The sequence below is a fragment of the Miniopterus natalensis genome, chromosome 13 (assembly GCF_054644295.1).
Source record: "Miniopterus natalensis isolate mMinNat1 chromosome 13, mMinNat1.hap1, whole genome shotgun sequence".
NCBI lineage: Eukaryota > Metazoa > Chordata > Mammalia > Chiroptera > Miniopteridae > Miniopterus > Miniopterus natalensis.
This window is the reverse complement of record NC_142093.1, coordinates 11,310,962-11,330,767: the sequence shown is the minus strand read 5'-3', so window position 1 is coordinate 11,330,767 and position 19,806 is coordinate 11,310,962. Positions and strand designations below refer to the sequence as shown.

The following is a 19,806-nucleotide window of genomic DNA, read 5'->3' as shown; positions in this document are numbered from 1 at the left end:
GATCTAGAAATGTAAGACTGGGAGTGGATGCCTAGAAGTTGCCAGGGCCTTCCAGAGAGATCATTTAGGCAATCTCATGACTGCAGAATTCAGAGATAGAAAGGAGATACTAAGGAAACTGTGTGAAAATGAGCTCATTTCTTTTTTATTTCTGCAGGGCTCTACAAAGTGAATGGGGAGTTTTATTCTGTTTGTAAAAAAAAAAGTAGGGGTTACTCTGGAGAAGGCAGACAGGAATCATAACTATAAAGTAGTGACTTTTTAAAAAATCCTCACCAGAGGATATGTTTATTGATTTTTTATTTTATTTTATTTTTTGAGAGAGGAAGGGAGAGAGGGGAACGTGGAGAGAGAGAGAAACATAGATGTGAGAGAGACACATTGATTGGTTGCCTCCCACATGAGCCCCAAATGGGGCTGGGGATCAAGCCTACAACCGAGGTGCGTGCCCTTGGCCAGAATCGAATCCAGGACCCTTCAGTTCATGGGCTGAAGCTCTGACCACTGAGCCACACCAGCCAGGGCTTCCTGGGGATTTTTTAAAGCTGCAGCTGCCCCATCCCCTACCTTAGGATTCTGATTCAGTAGACTGGTGACCCCAAAGTCCTTGCTCTTAACCCACTCCTCTAGGCTCCCTCTCCTTCTATGATAGTCTGCAGTCACACATCCTAGAAAGTCCCCATGGGAGCAGAGCAGACAGTCCTGACATCCTTACACCATGCTCTCACTTAGCCATCTTATTTTCTTTGCTTCCAGCATCTTCTCTCCCACACCAAGTCTTTACTTTGTAGTTTTATATCATCTTTCATCTGAGAAGTTCAAAGTACTCCCAACACTGACCTCATGGTTGGGCAATGAGAGCAGGCAATAACCTCATTTTATAGAAGGGTATATTAAAGGGCCTATTTAGAGGCCCCAGAGAGTTCACTTTCCTACCATGGTGAGTCAACCCTGAAGCTGAAGACAGACTCCAAGGCTGCCTTCATTTGTTCAGGATGTTATTGTCCTTTCCCTGAATTGCACAGACTCTATCACTTTTCTCATGAACCGAGGTAGCGTATGGAAAACAGCCTGCACAGTGCCCAGCTCCCAGCAGAGACAAGTCACTTCTCTCCTTGACCACAACCAAGCAGGGGCTGCCCAGGTGCTCTGGAGCTCAGTGGGCATTTCATGATGTTCTGCAAAACAGCCATCAGAAATTCCAGAGCCTTTTCTCTAAGGGTGTCAAGGAAAACTTCAAAATGCCATCAAACAACGAAAGAGACAGACAGTTGCATCTCAAGGCTTCGCTTCTGTGTCGGTTCGGGAGACAGGGGTGCTGTAATGAATGACACAGCTGCTTATGAAAAAGTTGAGGTGGTGAAGCTGTCTACCTGGCAGACAGCAAGAACGAATAATAAGCCTGGGACTTCACAGCACACAGTGGGGCTGAGCTCGTGTACAACTCTTTCCTAGGTCCAGGGGCTGCAAAGAGAAGGGCAGAATTTTTTTTCTGCTAAGGAATGGCAAGGGTCACATTAGGCTTTGGGCAGTCTTTCAAGCCAAGAACCTTCACCTAGGTACCTCAAGAAGGACCACTCTCTAGAGCAGAGGTTCTCAGAATTTAGGGTGCACAAGAATCACCTGACTGGTCCATCACTGATGCAGATCCCTGAGTCCCCCCCGCCCCCGGCCCAGTGAGGGACAGTCCTGGGCGGGGGCTCAGGAGTCTGTATTTTCCACAGGCTTTCCTGGTGAGTCAGTTGTAGTACCACACTTGAGACCACCCTGCCCTAAAGAACACATGCCAATTTCCCATTTACCTGCTCCTGCCCCTGTTAACAAGTCAGTGGTCTGTCCAGCATCAAGCTGGGACATGGGAAAGCATGGTTTTTTTACATTGCAGTTTTCCTTCATCTCCAACTGCTTCAGTCTTCTTTCTGGTTGGACTCCAAAATGTGGTGATAGAGTAAAGCAACTTGGGGAACAAATATGAAGAAATATGCTGACTTTCCATATGGACGCTGAACAATTTCAATGGTCATAGCTATTAATGACCACTTAGTTCATTGGTTTTGTCTGCCACCATTTACTTATTTTTATAAGAGAAAGTTTATTTAGAGTGTCACAGAGGAAGAAGTGAGCCATAGAAGAAATGGGCTCAGGAAACAAGTTACAGAAAGAAGCAAGGAAAACATGCCTGGGGATGGGAGTGGGGAAAGGCATGGGCGTGCTCCATAGAGAGAACCGCTTTTCTGCCACCATTTAAAAAGCAGCTAAATGTCTGCAGTGTTCTTTCTTGATAATCATATACGCAAACTTGAGAAAAGAGCTAGAGACTAGGACAGATGCTATCTCACACCACCACAGATGGCTGAGATGCTGGAATGTCCCTGCATTAAAAATTGTCCAGGAGGAGCCTCTCCTCCACTAAGCAGGATGCTGGTCCCGTGAAAGACACTAGTGCTCCCTCACTGTGGCTGCTCAGACTGTAAGGCCAGGAGACACACCGTGTAACAGTGGCCTTGGCTGTTAGAACCTGGCCTTCCCCTAGCAGGCCTGCCTGCCTAGGATGTGGGAGTAGAATTGTCAAGAGAGGCGGCCCCAGGATGATGGGTCCTTTTTTGTCCCCTACCTTGAGCTTTATCCGCTAAACTAGAGCAAGTGTCCAACAAGCTGCTTGCTTTAAAGTGAAACTCGTTAATTGGAGTTTCAGGTCTTGGTGTTATGAAAAGAGGAGCTGAAGCAGAATTAAGCCATTAATTATTTGGCAAGGTTCCAAAGCATTTACTCTAACATCTCACGTTTTACAAGCACGCACGACACCTCTGTCTAACGCCTTGACCTAGAAATGAGTTTGAGTGGTTAGGAACATGGACATTTCTGTCCTACTGGACTCTTCTCTGATCCCTTTATTGGTTGCCAAATCTCTTTTCAAAATTCTCCAACTTTATACTCAACCATCAAAAACTTTTCCAAATAGGCATGAGAGTTTTCTAGATCATTTTAATGTTGAGAATTAATTCTCTTTCCCAGTCCCAACTCTACTTCTTTGAAGTCAGCATGCCTTTCATCTGTAAGTATGAAAATAAATATCAATAATTAATGTATTCCCATCCTCTTCAAGTGGGAAGTTTTATTTACTTCTGAGGAAGAAATTCGTATTTCCTGGAGCTAGAGAGCCAGGCAGATGCAGGAGGGAACTCTGCCTTTGATGGTCTTCATGCAGATTCAAACTGCCTCAAGCAATTTCATCTGCCTTCAAGGACAACTATTACTCCGTTGCTCCCTCCTGAGTTCTTACCTCCTGATGGAAATATGTTTCAAATGGTAGCTCTTCAGCTTCTCACTGTCCCTTCTGACCAGCAACCCCATGAACCACTCCCATCTTTTATGATGGGAGCCATAACATCTCCCAGGCGCCCTGTAACTCTCCCACGACAATGAACTTGCCACATTACCTTTAATCCCACTACCCGGTATACTTTCTGTGCCTCATCCTTTGGTTCATCCCAGGGGACTGTGTCTCCACAGGCACCAGCTTTATGACTGATGGCTGCATGAGATGCCCTTACAGGCGCATTCAGCTTAGTGTGTCTGATAGGCACCAAAGAGAAGTGCTGTACAGGACCTCCCACGCCATGTACATCACCATCATCATCTCAAAGCTTAAAGGGAGAACGTCACCTTGTCTAGCTCACATTCATTCCTCCACCTTTTTAGCACAGCTGACCTTGGCCCTTCTATCTTTTTTGCCTAGGAGAACCTGTGAGGGTAACGCTTCTCATGTTTCCTACCTCTGCATTACGAAGTGTTCCCTTTGATACTGCCTTTCTTACTTCAACGACTAGCATCTAATGTGAACGCTTGGGGATGTGAACAGATCCATCATTCCTATCCACACCCATTAGGATTGTACAGATTGTGGCAGGCCCCCCAAAATGTCCAGGTTGCAATCCCTGGAACCTCTGGATATGTTACCTTAAAAGGTAAAGGGGGCTTTTGACGAAGATGGCGCCAAGAGCAAAGAAGGAAGCCCCTGCCTCTCCCAAAGCCAAAGCCAAAGCCAAAGCCAAAGCCAAAGCCAAGGCTTTGAATGAAAAGAAAGTAGTGCTGACAGGCATCCCCAGCCATAAAAAAAAAGGAGATCCACACACCACCCACCTTCCAATGGCTGAAGACACTGAGGCTCCGAAGGCAGCCTAAATATCCTTGGAAGAGCCCACCAAGAAGAAACCAGCAGGACCACTATGCCATCACCGAATTCCCCAACTACCGAGTCACCCATGAAGAAGGTAGAAGACAGTAATACACTGTGTGGATGTCCAGGCCAACAAGCACAAGATGAAACAGGCTGTGAAGCTCTATGACATTGACGTGGCCAAGGTCAACACCCTGATCAGGCCTGATGGAGAGAAGAAGGCATACGTTCCACTGGCTCCTGACTATGATGCTTTGGATGTTGCCAACAAGATTGGGATCATCTAAACTGAGTCTAGTTGGCTAATTCTAAATATAAAAATTTTATACTGGGGGAAAAAAAGGTAAAAGGGGCTTTGAAGATGTAATTAGATTAAAGATTTTGTGATGGGAAAAACATCCTGGATTATCCAGGTGGGCAGGAGGGTCAGAGAGAACATGTGATGATGGCAGCTGAGAGTGGAGTGATGCAGAACCACGAGTGAGGCCGGCAAGCAGCCTCCAGGAGTTGGGAAAGGCAAGGAAACAGATTTTCTCCTAGATCCTCCAGAAGAAACAGCCTTGCTGACACCTGGATTTTAGCCCACTGTGTTAGTTTCCTGTGGCTGCTTTAACAAATTACCACAAATTGGGTGACTTAACACAATAGAAATTTATTCTCTCTCTGTTCCCGGAGGCCAGAAGTTCAAGATCAAGGTGTCAGCAGGACTGCACTCCCTCTGAAGGTTCTAGGGGTAATCTGTTCATTGTCTTTTCTAGTTTCTGGTGGCTCCAGGCATTCTGTGCTTGTGACCACATCACTCCAGTTGCTGCCTCTGTGGTCACACTGTTTCTTCCTTTTCTCCCTCAAAACTCCCTCTGCCTTCCTCTTAAAAGGATACACATGACTGCACTAGGGCTCACCCAGATAAGCTAGGATAAGCCTCTCCTATTAAAATTCTTAATCACACCTTTTGTCATAGAAGGTAATATTCATTTTTTTTGTCATATAAGATAATATTCACAGGTTCTGGGAATTAGGCCACTATACCTACTGACAAGGATTTTGGACTACTGACCTCCAGAACTATGACAGATCTGTATTGTTCTAAGCTACTAAACCCATGGTGATTTGTTACAGCAGCAATAGGAAACTAATATACGGATCATATTTTCTCCCACTTGGACTCTCTGAGCTGAGGAGTCCTTCTTTGTTCTCTCTCTCATTAAGGTCATTCTGTTGATTGCCCTGTGGTTATGGCACTTTTCTGGGCCACACCTGAAGTGTGGGCTTCCCGAGTCTACTTCTGCCATGTTCTTTCTATGAGAATGGCTTCACCCACTCGGATCTACACTGTCAGAACCCCCTTGGCTAAGTGTTTGCGCATGGAGAAAGATGCACAGAAGAGAATCTAGAACTAGACTATTGTAAAATATCTCATGGACTGGGAGGATGGCCCAGGTGGGACTCTGTCTGAGTTTAAGGGGCAACATCTTTCTCCAAGGGGAAGAAAAGAGTTCCAACATGTCTTAACCTCGCTCAGGGCTGAAGTACATCTATCTAAATGGTACGATTAAGCCAAGACATATGAGGTTAAGAAGAGTTCGCCCAAAAAGGCCAGGAAAGAATGTTCCAGGCAGAGGGAACAGTATACACAAAAATTCATTTTATAGAAAAGGAAACTGGGGATCAAGGAGAGATGTGATTTGTCCAACATAACTCCAAGCCCAAGTCTCCAAACTCCAAGTTCAAGGTTCTTTTAAGTACTGCAGCCTATCAGTTGTAGTCTTCCCCTCCATTTTACTAATTATGGGCCAAGGGCTAATTATTCTCACCTAGCCTGAGTAGGAGAAAAGAGAAAGAACATGGCAGGAGGCTGTGTTTACAAAGAGCCCATTAAATTCTTCACGCAAAACAATGTACCTTAGCTCCTACCCCACCTGGCTTGAGGCCTGCACTGTAAGCCGTTTGTTCCTTCCTGGCAGGCACTGGCAGGGAGCCAGACTCCTGCTTAGCCCTGGCTTTAATGAAAAGCCATTTACAAATGCCCGGGCAAGGTTTAGACTCAGACGAAGGGCCTGGAAAGAATGCAGGGTATTAGCCCCGGCTTTTCCACCTCCCCACGTTGATGCCGCACCTGACTTTCCACGTGTTCCCACCTTGCTCAGTTCCCTGCTACCAGCCCCTGTGACTGCTGTGCGTGGTTAGCTGTGTAAATGCTCCAGTTGTGCAGCACGAAGGTAACGTGAATCCTGCAGGTGAAATATAGGCCACGACCAAGGGTGCCAGTCAGGGTCAGGGGCAAAGTGGATGATCTAGGAGGACCAGAGAAGGAGACGGGTCAGAGGAGGCCCGGGCCTTAGGCCAAGTTTCAAAACAGGCAAGAGAGAAACAGGGCTGTTAGATACAGCTGCTCAGCTTGTACACGGCACACAGCGCCCAAGGAGGAGACGAGCGAGGCCAAAATGGAACCCACACTCCACTCACAAAACCGCATTCAGGCAGGGGCTCTGTCCGCCTAGAGGAAGAACCTTCGCTCACAGGGGCCAGAGAGGAATGAACGGCTCAGGAGGGCACCTGGTCAGAGAGCTGGACACAGCCAGCCCCCCACAGCAGCACACTGAAAATGTGCCAGTCAGGCCTAGGGAAGGTCAGCCTTGCCAGGTTTTAGCCTTGCTGGTGTGAGGTAGACAAGGGCTGGTGGTTAGGTGCGCTCCACAGTGAAAGCTGTGACCATGGCAGCTACTGTTGATAGCAGACACCTCGCAGCTCTAAGCCCTGCTCCAGCCAGACTCTGATCATCTTCCATCTTCACTTCTCCTGCATCAAGCTCCCAGCAGTCCAGCCACACCCTGAGGCGCAGCTCTACTCCCCAGGTTTTAACTATTAGTTTAAAAAAGGTTACTGGTAATACATGGCCATGTAAAAAGCATCCAAACATTACACAAAGGTCAATAATTAAAAGTAAGAAAGCCTCTCCCAAATGTTTAAATTAGAATCGTCCTGTCAGTAAGCTCCTCACTGCGCTCCCTCAGGTTCCACAGCAGCCTTCCGTTCCCGTTCCCGTTCCCGTTCCCGTTCCCGTTCCCGTTCCCGTTCCCGTTCCCGTTCCCGTTCCCGTTCCCGTTCCCGTTCCCGCGGGAGCCTGTACTGAATCACTCTGCCCCTCCTCGCCCGACCCGACCGCCAGCGCCTGTCTTAGATCTGTAGCGTTTGCCCCCACCCTGACCTCAGGGCCGGCTGCTTCGCTGCCTTGTTAAATTCTGCCTCTTCAAGAACCTTGCCCCAAACATGCCAGCCAACCCCCCATCCTGATGCTCCGTCACTCACTGCTGCTTCTCCAGGCCAGAGGACTGCAGAGACTTAGCCCATTATGAATTCATGGGTCCATCTCAGCCCTCACCCCCACGCAACAAGACTTTTATTCATCTCGCGGACGCCCAGGCTCATTTCTCACAGTGGTTCATTCAGGCCTTCAAGACCTCACCCCCCACCTCAGCAAGTGGGAAAGGTCTTTTCTTAGCAGGAACTCCAGTCATCGCCCCTGCACTTCACTCTGCAAGTCGGGTAGAAAGGCCACACCCACTCTTACAGTCTCAGAGGAAGGGACCCCTCCCCTCCCTGGCAAAGTTACCTCTTCCCTGTGTCCTCGAGACCATTCCTGTGTGCTCCCTTTCTTTTTGCATCTGGATTATTTCCTTCAACTCTCTGTCCCTTTCTCCTTATTATCAGAAATCATTTCAAGTCATTGCTCTAACTGTAAGTTGGTTGGATCACCAAGGAGAACAGTGTAAAATAAGCCTGTTAATCACCATCAACACAGAAACACCTAAGTGATCACTGATGGGTGAGTGAATAAAGAAGATGTGATACATATATATGTATGTATATATAAATATTATCCAGCCATAAAAAGAAGAAAATCTTGACATTTATGACAACATAGATAGACCTTGAGGGTATTATGCTAAGTGAAATAGGTCACAGAAAGACAAATACCATATGATCTCACTTATACGTGGAATCTAAAACTAACCAATCAACCCCAAAACACAAACCCTCAAAAACCAAACTCATAGAAAGAGAAAAGAATGGTGGTTGTCAGAGGTTGGGGCTGGGAGTGGGGTTGGGTAAAATAGGTGAAGTGGTCAAAAGGTATAAACTTCCAGTTATAAAATAAATAAGTCCTGGGGATATAATGTACATTATGGTTATACAACATACATCATGGATATAACATACATCATAGTTAGCAATACTGTATTATATATTTGAAAGTTGCTAAAAGTTCTCATCACAAGAAAAAGAAGTTGGTAACTATGTGGTGATGGATGTTAACTAGACTTATTGTGGTGATCATTACAAATATGGAATCACTATGCTGTACACCTGAAACCCACATAACGCTATATGTCTGTTACATCTCAATAAAAAGCAACAACAATACTGTGTGTACCCTTTGCCTCTGTAATTCCACTTTGTGGGATATATCCTGAAGAAATAACCCACAAAAGAAAAACAGCAACTTGTACAGTGATGTTCAGAGCAGATACTGACACTTGCAAAATGTTGGAAATACCCCAATTGCCCAATACTAGATTGATGCCTAAGCATACTCCGGTATCAGTCTGATGGGATACCACAGAAGGAATGAGAGTGACAAATATATGAATTGTGTTGATACAGAGAAATCTGCAGATGAAGCACATTTTACTACACGAAAATATATATAAACAAAAAATTACATGCTTATTACAGTTTTATGTATGTTTGTCGATAATGAATAGAATTGTTTATAACAATAAGAAATTTGACCCTACTACTTCTCGTTACTGTTTTTCGTCCCTTCCCTGTTGCTGTTGTCTGGTGACCACCCACTGCCTCTATTTTCTCTCTATCCAATTTCTCCTTTAACCCTGTGCAATCTGGCTTCCATCTACAGTGTTTTTACTAGACTGACAGTGTTAGCAGGTATCATGATTTTATTCTAGATAAATCCTTAAGTCTAGTTAAACCAGTAGCACTGAAGCTCTCAATATCTTCTCTTCCCTTGTGCTAAACCATCCTAACTTCCCCACATCTCTTCCTTTTTTCCCTAATTATGGACAATTCTCAAAGTTTATTACTTGGATCTCTGGTCTTTGTATTCTGTACCCAAGACCTCTGGAGAGATGCCTTTTCAGGGAAGCCACCCCCCGTGCCGTTGACTCCCACGTCTATAGTTCCCTATAGTTCCATCCCAACCTCACCCTCAGCTTCTGGTTCTATGTGACTGAGCTACTTAGATGTCTCCAATTGTTACCTCTAGTTCTCCATGTCTAACACTAAACTCATCTCCAAACTGTCTCTTCAACTTCCTAACTTCTGGTTAATGTCACCAGTGTTGTTCTGAACTTAAAACCAGCTCACACACTCAGCTTGGTAAGGGTGACCTTCTTACAGTCCTCATCACACACATTTCCGCCGTTCCTCTAGGGATGCTGCTCCTTGCCCCGTGGAAAGCCCTCCCTGGTGTCCTGTCTACTCATTTTCAGGGAAAGCTCAGGTTCTGCTTCCTTTGTGATGTCTTTTCCAATTACTCCAGTTCACGAGGATTATTTTCCTCTCAGAATCCTTTTTGAATTAGATTCTATAGTACCAATGACACACAATACTACTGCTCTTTTCATTTCTTTTGCCTGAACTCTCTTAGGCATTCATCTGTCTTCTGGTGGGCAGGATCCTGCATCACCCTGTACCCTCAGCTCCAGTGTGTCTCCCCCTCTGAGCCTTTCTGGCTCTCACAGGCTCAGGGCCACTCTTCCTTCTAGGTTACCAAGGCACCCCTTCCCATCGTTGCTGGAATTCCCATCCCCTTGTGCTGTGATGACATATCATTTGGTGTCCTACTCACTCGCCAGAACGTCAGCTGAGTTTCTTAAGGGCAAAGACTATGTCATATACAATAAAGCACCACGGATGTATTACTGACATCTGATGTCATATATACCAATTATTCCCCACATCCGCCTTATCTTCCGAACCAGACTTCCGTCTCCTCGTGGACAGCGGTTGAATTGCACTTCTTTTACATCCCATAGTGATTAAGAAAACAAAACAGGAAGGACTTGGAGAGTACTTATTGAGAGTATACTTAGAACAGGCCTTGTGAAGACAATATACAAATTTATATGAATAACCTATAGACCTGGAAACTATACCTTCTGGGGAATACAAGTCTTATCAAATCTCAAAACACTGCACCTTGCTATTTTGGGGCCAGCATAACACATCTCCGTACTTAGCAGCGGTCCTGTCACTTACAGGTGTGAACAGGGTGCCAACGCTGGGAGCTTTCAGCTGTGAACACTACCTATCTAACATCAGAACAAATCAGAGACTAAATCAGAGGCCCTGATATGTGGCAACAATCTGCAGGGAAGGGGGCGGATGGTGGTGGCTGACTGCCAAGAGTCTGGTGCTGCAGAAACGTCTGGCTACACAGTACATATTACACCACTGGAGATAAGCCTTCGGTGAAACACTCCTCATATGGGAAAGGGTATTTCATTTCATCCAGAGGTCCAAGGCCTGCCCCTTTCACATGGCACAACACGCGTTAGTCCAACTAGGATCTTGCTGACTCAGAGCAGCTAAGATTTCATTTCTTACCAGTCAGGAAACACCATTTAAATTACAAGGTGACCAGGGTAATAACACCCTCAAGAAAAGATGAATGCTTCTCTGACAATCACTTTCCCAGAGTGGTGGAGAGTCTCCAGCAGCCATACCTAAAGACTTACTCATTAATAATCCCAGGTGGCAGAGAAGGCCTCCACCCTACTCGGGACAGGTGTCTGGGTAGTCAGAACCACTTGGAAGAAGAGGCAGATCCTGCTTAGCAAATATCTATCTCAGCACAGGCCAAGCTGTGTGACAGGCCATATGGCCCTCAACTCCGAGTCCCAGATCCCCAGCGCTCAGTGCTGGGCAGACTCCACCATTGGTAGAAGGCAGGTCTCAGTCCACTAGATGGGAAAGATGAGGCGAGGAGACAGCTGCCAGGCCAGTCACTCCCTTTACAACCAGCAGCTCCAGGGACCTGGTGTAGGAAAGAGGGAGCTGCCTAGCCTGTCTCTGCAGAGGGCTTCTGCCCATCAGATGGCCACTGGCAGGCACCCAACCTTGTCTATCCCTGGAAGAAAAAGGGCCTCTGAGCTGATGGCTGGCCAGAATATACCCAAGGGCAGAGGGAGGGAGGAGGGAGGCTGCAGCAGGCCTGGGTACAGTCTTTTGAAATAGATGGTTCAGCTAGGTACACAACCACCAAACAAGAAAGTCTCAAAGCCCCTGAGACACTGGGGAACTGGGAATCCAGAGAATCTGAAGAAATGGGGAAGAAAAGCCCACTCAAAACAGCCCTGTGGAACACACGGTTTTACTGAAACCTGGTAAATTCTATCAATTTAAACAACAAAAGTTAAGAGTCAAAATAAACTATCTTAAGACACTTTGTGTTCATAAATTTTTTTACATCTCATTTGAGTCAAGGTCTCACTTGGAGTTTCTAGGCTGTTTTTAAGTCCCAGGCCACACAATACTACGTCAGGCACGGTCTCTCTCTAAAAGGAAATGAAGTAGCTAGCTAAAGAAACACCTTTGAGAAGTGTTTATCATTAATCATGACAATAGTGAAACAAAATAATCATGAAAAAATTAAATACCGCCTGGTGGGTGTGGCTCAGTGTTTGAGCGTTGACCTATGAACCAGGAGGTCACAGTTCGATTCCCGGGTCAGGGCACATAACAAGGTTTCAGGCTCAATCCTCCAGTAGGGGCCATGCAGGAGGCAGCCGATCAGACTCTCTCTCATCATTGATGTTTCTATCTCTCTCCCCTCTCCCTTCCTCTCTCTGAAATCAATAAAAAACATTAAAAAAAAATTAAATACCTTGTGATTTTCTTAGAGATTGCTGTACTACACAGAGTCATTTTAAAATCACTGGTTAAAAAAATTTGTAATAAAAGTTCTAATTGCTTAATGCAGAAAAGTTTGGAAAACACTTAAAAGCACCATGAAAAAAAAATTCACTTATAATCCCATTACTTAATAATCACTTATGATTTGGCATATGCTCTTCTAGTACCTTTTCATACTTTTCTTTATAAAAATGGTATTCTCAACATATTATTTTACATCCTGCTTTTTTCATTGATTATATCAAAAGTTTCTGATATCAATAAGTATTTTTCTAAAGGATTTTTAATGCCTGTGCAATATTTTATCTAGGTGAACCTAACCAATACCTAATTGTTGACCCTTTTGGTTATTTTAAATGTTTGATATTATTAATAATGTTGCATTAGTAAAAATCCTTACACAAATATTTTTATATACACCTCTGGTTTCTAAATATTCCTGGAAAGACAACTTCCAGTCTAAGGGCATGTGTTCTTTCAAGGCTTTTGATATGTATTGTCAAAATTACTGAGCAGACTTGAAGCCGTGCTTCTTGCCCAGTTATTTTAAACATATTACACAGTGGTATGTATCTCCTATATATAGAAAGTAGGCTCAAAAAAAATCTTACATGGAGTCAATACACTTCAGATAGGCCAAGTCCTTATTTACTTCAGGCAAATAAAATGTCCAAAGCTCAAAACACTGATATTATGCTAAATAGTTGGGTAATGACACCTGGCTAGTTTAGCCAAGTTGGTACCACATAATGCTAGTGAGAACAGTATCTACGGCTTAGGCCAGTATTGGCCAGTCAACTCTACAGAGAGAAAAAACCATCCCTGGCCAAAGGGTGCCTCACCTATCTTGGCCAACTGTCACACACATTTGTACTCTTGGCCAAAGGGAAGACTGGGTGATGGAATGTGGATTACTCAGCATAACCCATCCTAATTCCTGGGTAAAGGAGCACGTGTCCAAATGATAGGTGTGTCATCTTTCTATAATAAACAGGACGTCTGGCTAGGAAACCAACTTAACAACATATAAGGTGATTAAAAAGCTCAAAGTTATTCAAGTTGCCATAGTTTATCAGTAATTCTTAAGAGAAGCACTTAATAAACCTCTGTGTGAAAGGTGTGCTCTATCTGCCAGGTCAGATCTGAAATAGCCACCATAACAGAATGTGTCAGCATTTCAGCTGGGATTCCTTTAAAATTCAAGCCCTCTTTCTTTCCTTTTTTTTTTAAATCTCTACCCGAGGATATTTTTTTCTATTGCTTTTCAGAGAGAGTGGAAACGCTCGGAGAGAGAGAGAGAAACATCGATGTGATCATCGATTGGTTGCCTCCCTCATGTGCCCTGACTGGGCTGGGGATAAAGCCTGCAATGGAGTTATGTGCCCTAGGCCAGAACTGAACCCTTCAGTCTGCGGGCCAACACTCTAACCACTGAGTCAAACTGGCTAGGGAAACTTCAAGCCCTCTTTATGTTAAGTAACAGGCATGGATTTTTCATAAAGACCACATGCTCATATGGTCTGATGTCATTTCCATCAACAGTGAAAATTAAATTAGCTTATTAGAATAGTAACGATTACTTCCACTGGTCAAGAGGAGGGGACTTTCTCAAGAAGGAAATGAGAAGACTATGAAGAGGTGGTGAGGTAGGAGGTCAGTGATGCATGTTGGGCCACCAGGGAAGCAGCCACATTGGAGAGTCCTGCCACCACTTAGGAGCCTGGTTTGATGCAAACTGGCATGGCCTGCTCAAAGAAAGCAGTTTAACCTCTCTGCCCATGCATTGAAGGCTCCAAGTAAAGGCGACTGCTTCTTTTGTACCAAAATGTATTTACTGAGAAACAACCACTACCAATTCTATTGGTCTCATTAAATAGCAAAAGCATATAGGATTCTAGTAATAATTCAGATCTAGAAGCATATATAAAGTAAACTGTCCTTTGAGTCTCTTTTTCCCTCTTCCAGAACCAAATCCCACTTCTCAGAGGTAAACACTACTATGTGGTTTTTTTTCAGTCTTTGGATGCTATTCCTGGGTATTTTCTTCCCTCATGAAATTTACAGGAATTTAAATTCATTTGTGTTCTCCCATCCGAATGGCCCTGGCTCCTTAATTACTTGGTAGTCTGCCTTGAGCCCATCTGGAATTGCTGCCATCCAAAATGACCTCCCTTTACCTCTGCTCACTAGCGAGGAGGTTTCCCTCTGAAGATGGATAGCTCCTGTCCCTGGCCCTCCAGATCTGGATGTAGAAGCTGATCTGAGCAAAGTCACAGATTAAAGCGACTCCTCTAACAGTAGAGGAAATAAGTGCAGGACATGTGAGCTTTACTCACAAGCAAGAGCTCAGCAGCTTTTCCATTTCAAATTAAGATCACTCCCCAGACTGGCCTCCCCAACTGGAGGACCAACCGCCCCCACAACACACACAACAAACACATCAAATCTGTGCTCTCCTAGTCAACTGCTCCTGCCCTGCCAGTCTTTCAGATAACCAGGTCAGCTGAACACATGGAGACAAAGGGGCATTTCATATACTTCTATTTTGGCAGTTGAAATAACACTGCAAGTGCCAGGACTTCACAGGACAAATCTTTTCTCTGTGCATGTCAAGCACATGGAGAGGGCTGCCAGGAGATGGGGGCTGCTGAATTGAGGGTCCAAGACGGATTAAAGTCAATAAATTTTTGAAAGCATTAATTTTTATTTTATACTTCAGTAATATAAAGTAATGATTGCTATCTCTTATTAAGCAGGTACTCTATATACTTTCATTTTTCCTCACACTCACCATGTAGAACAGTTATTTCCAGGATTGCAGGTGAGGAAATCAACACTCAGAGATTCCACAACTTGCCCAAGGCCACACAGCCAGGAAGTGCAGGACTGGGATTTGAACTCAGATCTGTCTTCTTCTAGAGGCCAGGCTGCCTCACTTTCCCAAGGTCGGATTAGAAGTCCCTCTGGCTCCCCGGGGGCTGGAAGAGAATCCAGCTTCCTCCTCCTCTCGCCCTCTTTCAGCCCTCTCTGCCTTGCTTTCTGGAATACAGCAGTCTCACAGATAGGAAGTTGAGAAGACTTCAAACACCCACCTTCATATTTGCTTTATGTTAGATGGTGGAAATTTAAAAAAGAACAATCTTCCTGAAGTTGAAATGTGTAAGGAAAAATTATTATTTTTAAGGTGGCAAGAATAAATATTTAATTAGACAGTGCAACACTGAATTTTGCCTGGCTTTGCAACATCTCAGACAATATAACAAGCCCTTGTCTGCAGGGCTAATTACAGATGACTAATTATTTTTATTAAAACCCTCTGGAATATTAAACATGAGGGATGAAGCAATGTGGTATTGTAGAACAGCTCTAGTCTGGAAATCTGGGTTCTAATCCTGACTCAGCCATAATAATCACCAGTGTTTATTTGCATGGCATACACAGTTTACAATGTTTTCATGTACTTGCTACATTAGTTGGGTGACCTTGGGCAAGTCACTTCACTATACCATCTGAAGTCCCCTCCACTTCTGACAGCCTAAGGGAGGAGGACATGTGTCTTGGGATCTTTACAAATGTGTCTGTAAACAAATCAGGGCAGATGCATCCTGGTTTACAAAAATTATATTTTCTGTTTGGCTTCTGAAAGATGTTACTTGGCTAAATTCAGGTATAACTCATAAAATATTTGCTTCCAGGTAGTTCGCTCAGCTTCTGGAGGGTACCATATTAAAGCCGTGGGTTGGATTACCATATAGGAACTTTCCTCTGTTCAGGAGCCAACCACCATGCCTAACTCCAGCCAGTCATCTCAGATACATGGCTTAGGGGAAGGACTTGAGGAAATCCGTCCTCAGAATGCATTCTCAGGATGCTAAGTAAGACAACATCACACACCCAGGAATATTATAAATATCATTCTTTCTTAGTTCTAAGACACACAAATCCCTCCTTCAAGTCTTGCCACTTACTAGCTGTTTTCATGTTCCTGAAATTAGGATGCACCTTAGAACAACATACATAGGGTATCCAAAAAAAATGTATACACACACCAAATTATAAAGATGGTGTTTATTAAAATATATTTCATTTTCCAACTTGAGCTATCGGCTGTTAAAGTGTGTATACAAAGTGTGTATACATTTTTTGGGACACCCTCTATATTTTGACCTGGTAGTGTTGTTATTTTACCTAAAAGGTGTTGGTAAATTGCTGGTATGTCTTGGAATCAAGGAAATACAGTGCTACAAAACCACAACATAGATTATATAGATTTAGGTCTAACTTGGATCAAATAATGTCCCTCTCCCTGATCTTAACAATTACATTCAGTAACAACTCAACTGGGTAGGCAATGTGTAAGACACAAGTATTAGTCCTGTTTTCCAACAGTAGCAGTTTAAAAGGCAATCCATCATTATCTCATAAAACACTGGTATGGATTTCAAAGGCAAATTAACCCATATAAAAAACCCTGTGATGCTCTGAAAATGTACTATCCCACAGCAAACTGGAAAGGGAACATTTTACTCACACCCTCCTGATCTATCTAGCCTTGACACATTTTCTTGCTTCTTAATTCACAACCCTCCATCCCAGTAATATCGCTGATTCCCAAAATACACTCAACCCAGGAGGAGCAGCTCTCCAGCACAGCTGTCTGCTCCTGCCCTGCCCGGGTATTTCGATGAGCTATGTGACACAGAGAGGACCACACAGAAAGAATGCAACTCTCAGGCCCCACAGTTCCCATCGCCCCGCAGGCAGGTGCATCCCGCCAAACCCCACACTGGCATTCGAAACAGAAGAAACTGCACTGCTGCATGGGGGCTGTAGTTTTCCTGAACTCCATCTCTATGTTTAAAACTAGGGCGACAGCCGTCTTTGCTGCTGTAAACTAATCTGATGGGCATGGGGGTGGGGAGTGGCTCTGAGGAGGCTGCCAATAGGCAATGATTGAGCAAAGTCAAGGAGCAAAATCGTTATTTCTTACTGTTTTCAATTCCAGAAACTCCAAATTAGTGGGTCCTTCAGCATGATATTTAGGAGTGAACCACCTACTTCTTTTGCAGCCTGGAGTAAAAAAACCAAAGTTTCACATACAGTTTAACTGGCTGATATTTACACACATTTTCTAACAGTACACTGAAATCTGGGAGCCAGAAAAAAAAGAAAGAAAGGAATTTGGGAATGAGGTGCACACACAGTAGTTAGGAGCTCTCGAGTTGAGGCACGTTTGTTAAGAGAGCTTCTGGCTGTGGGCAACAACTCTGACTTCAGCTCAAGTTCTGCCGGAAAAAGAAAACAGTTTGGGATCTTCCTCTATCCCAAAACCAGGGAATGCAAGATGGGCAGGTGGATGGATAGCAAACATAACCCAGGGAATCGTCCAAATACGCTAGAACCCCTATCAGGTGACAGCCCCCATAAACACTCACAGCTGCAGGAGGCCAGGGGTACAGGCCTCGGATCTATACCATGGAGAAACCTCAGTTCCTCTCCAGTCTGCACATGTTATGTTAAAACTCACTATTACCCTACTGGTTACCACATGAAACCCACAGGCGTCGGACATCAAGTCCTGCCACAACCCCTCAACACACAAATAGTAAGCACTTGCTCTGGGTGATATAAGGCCTGTTTCCAAACCTCGCCATATACCAGGGTTGTACCACACACACACACACACACACACACACACACACACACACACACACACTTTAAAGAGGACTGCAAGATGCTTATTCACAACAACACACCGGAAGCGAGGAACTTCGGCTCCCACACGCAGCCTTCCCCCTCCCTCACCACCTCCAGCGCTCGCCACGGCGGCCACGGCAATGCCCAGCCCAGGCAGGGCCACCTCGCACCCGCGGGTGTTCACGAAACAGCCGCTGATCACGACGGGGCCAAACCCTTCTCAGCAAAACCTATTCCGAAAGCCCCACAAGCTCTTCGCAGGCAGTTAGAACTGTCCAGACCTACTTCCCACAGCAGCCAGGGCAGGAGCGCGTGGGTAAAACACCCGCGGCCCCACGGTTAGGGCAGGCGGACTGTCCCCCCTCCCCCAGCCCCCTCGCTCTCTCCCTTGTCACTCTTTTTCTGGCATAGCGCTGGGGAAAACCGGAGGCCGGCGATGTCAGGCCCGAGAGGAGTAAGGAGAAGGAACGAGGGCGGACGGGAGGCAGTTCGGGGGGGAAATCAGCGCCGGGCGGAGGTGCTGTAGCGCCGCACCCGGCGGGGAAGGACCCCCGAGGGGGGTCTGGAGCGAGGGGAGGGGAGGGGAGGGGAGGGGGAGTGGCTCGCGGAGGCCCGACCGCTGTGGCCGCGGGGAGCCGGGGAGGGACGAAGGAGGGAGGGAGGCGGGCGGGGGTTAGACGCGGTTGGGGGGCGGGGGCAACGATGGGGAGGCGAGGGGGGCAGCCGCGTTCCCCTCCCCCAGCCCGGGCCCGGGCCTCCCGCTGACTCAGCCCCACGGCGTCCGTCGCCTCGGCCCCGACTCACAGTGCGCGAGGCGGTCCGGCGGAGGCGGCGGGGAGGGGACGGGCGGCGGCGGGGGCGCTGCGGCTGAGGCTGCGGCTCCGGCCGGCGGCTCCCGGGCGGAGGGTCCTAGCAGAGGCCGCCGAGGTCTCCGGCTTCAACGCACAGAGACTGCGGGGGAAGAGAGCACTGCGCAGGCGCGATGCGGCCACCGCTGTCAGTCCGAGAGGGGCGGGGCCAGGGCACCCGCCATCTCCAAGGCAACCGGGCGGCGAGGGAAGGACAGCCCCTGCTTCCACCTTGTCTTAGCAACGGCGGCGGGCGGTGGGGGCGCCGAGAACAGTCCCTCCGGATTGCCATAGCAACAAGGACACGAATCAGCACCATACATTTACCGCGGTACCGAGGGAACGCTCCTACCTTGTCACCATAGCAACCGGAAACAGCCCCTTCCTTTTTCCTTAGCAACAGGGTAACAATTCCTTCACTCGGTCTAACTAATCACAGAAGGAACAACCATTTACACCTGATTCCATAGTAGCCCGATGACGGATTCTTGTCTCACAGCTACTGCAAAGGAAAAAGTGGAAAATATTTCTTTTCTTTCAACAACAGGACAGCCAAGGCTGGGTTTTATCGCCACTCTTGTTCTATGGCTTTCAACCACAGCCTGTTACTCTAATCCCTAAATCGAGCTAAGAAAATCGTCTATACACATATCCCTTAAGTTTTAATAACCTTATTGTTCTCTCCCAATGCATTTGTAAACAATTCTTGTTTTTTCATTTTGCCCACTATCTGGTTCAGATTCTAGCTCCTCATAACTAGCTCCCTCCTTGATATGTCCAATGGTGTTCCCGAATTTCCTATTCCAAGTCTGTTTTTATGTATCCCCCCAGTTCTAGATCCCCCTTCCTGTCCATGCCTACTGTTGCCGTATTGTCTTTCAGTGCCCTGCCCGGGGTTCCACTCTGCTCACCCCCTTTCTGGTTCTTTGTGCAGATGACTTCTGCCTCAGCCTTAACTTCCATGGATGTCTTGAGGTCACCTCTGTACCCACATTCTATAGTATTGCTGTTGGTTTACATGTCTGTCTCCCTAATCAGAGTGTGCGCCCCTTGTGGGCAGGAATTCTGTCCTATCAGCTCCGTCAGCATCTAGGCGCAGAATGGAACACACTGTGGAGTTCAAATAAGTGTTTGTGCAATTGA

At 46.0% G+C, this 19,806-nt stretch overlaps 1 protein-coding gene across 2 annotated transcripts in view; it reads right to left on the bottom strand.

Moving 5' to 3' along the window:
• The window catches only part of MAPRE3 (microtubule associated protein RP/EB family member 3), a 36,567-nt gene extending 17,873 nt beyond the window's left edge, over window positions 1–18,694 (bottom strand). For both annotated transcript variants that reach the window (XM_087823415.1, XM_087823414.1), the window contains exon 1: window positions 18,620–18,694. The gene's annotated coding sequence lies outside the window, so the exon portion shown is untranslated. The remainder of the gene's footprint in view (window positions 1–18,619) is intronic.
• Between the last annotated feature and the right edge of the window lie 1,112 nt (window positions 18,695–19,806).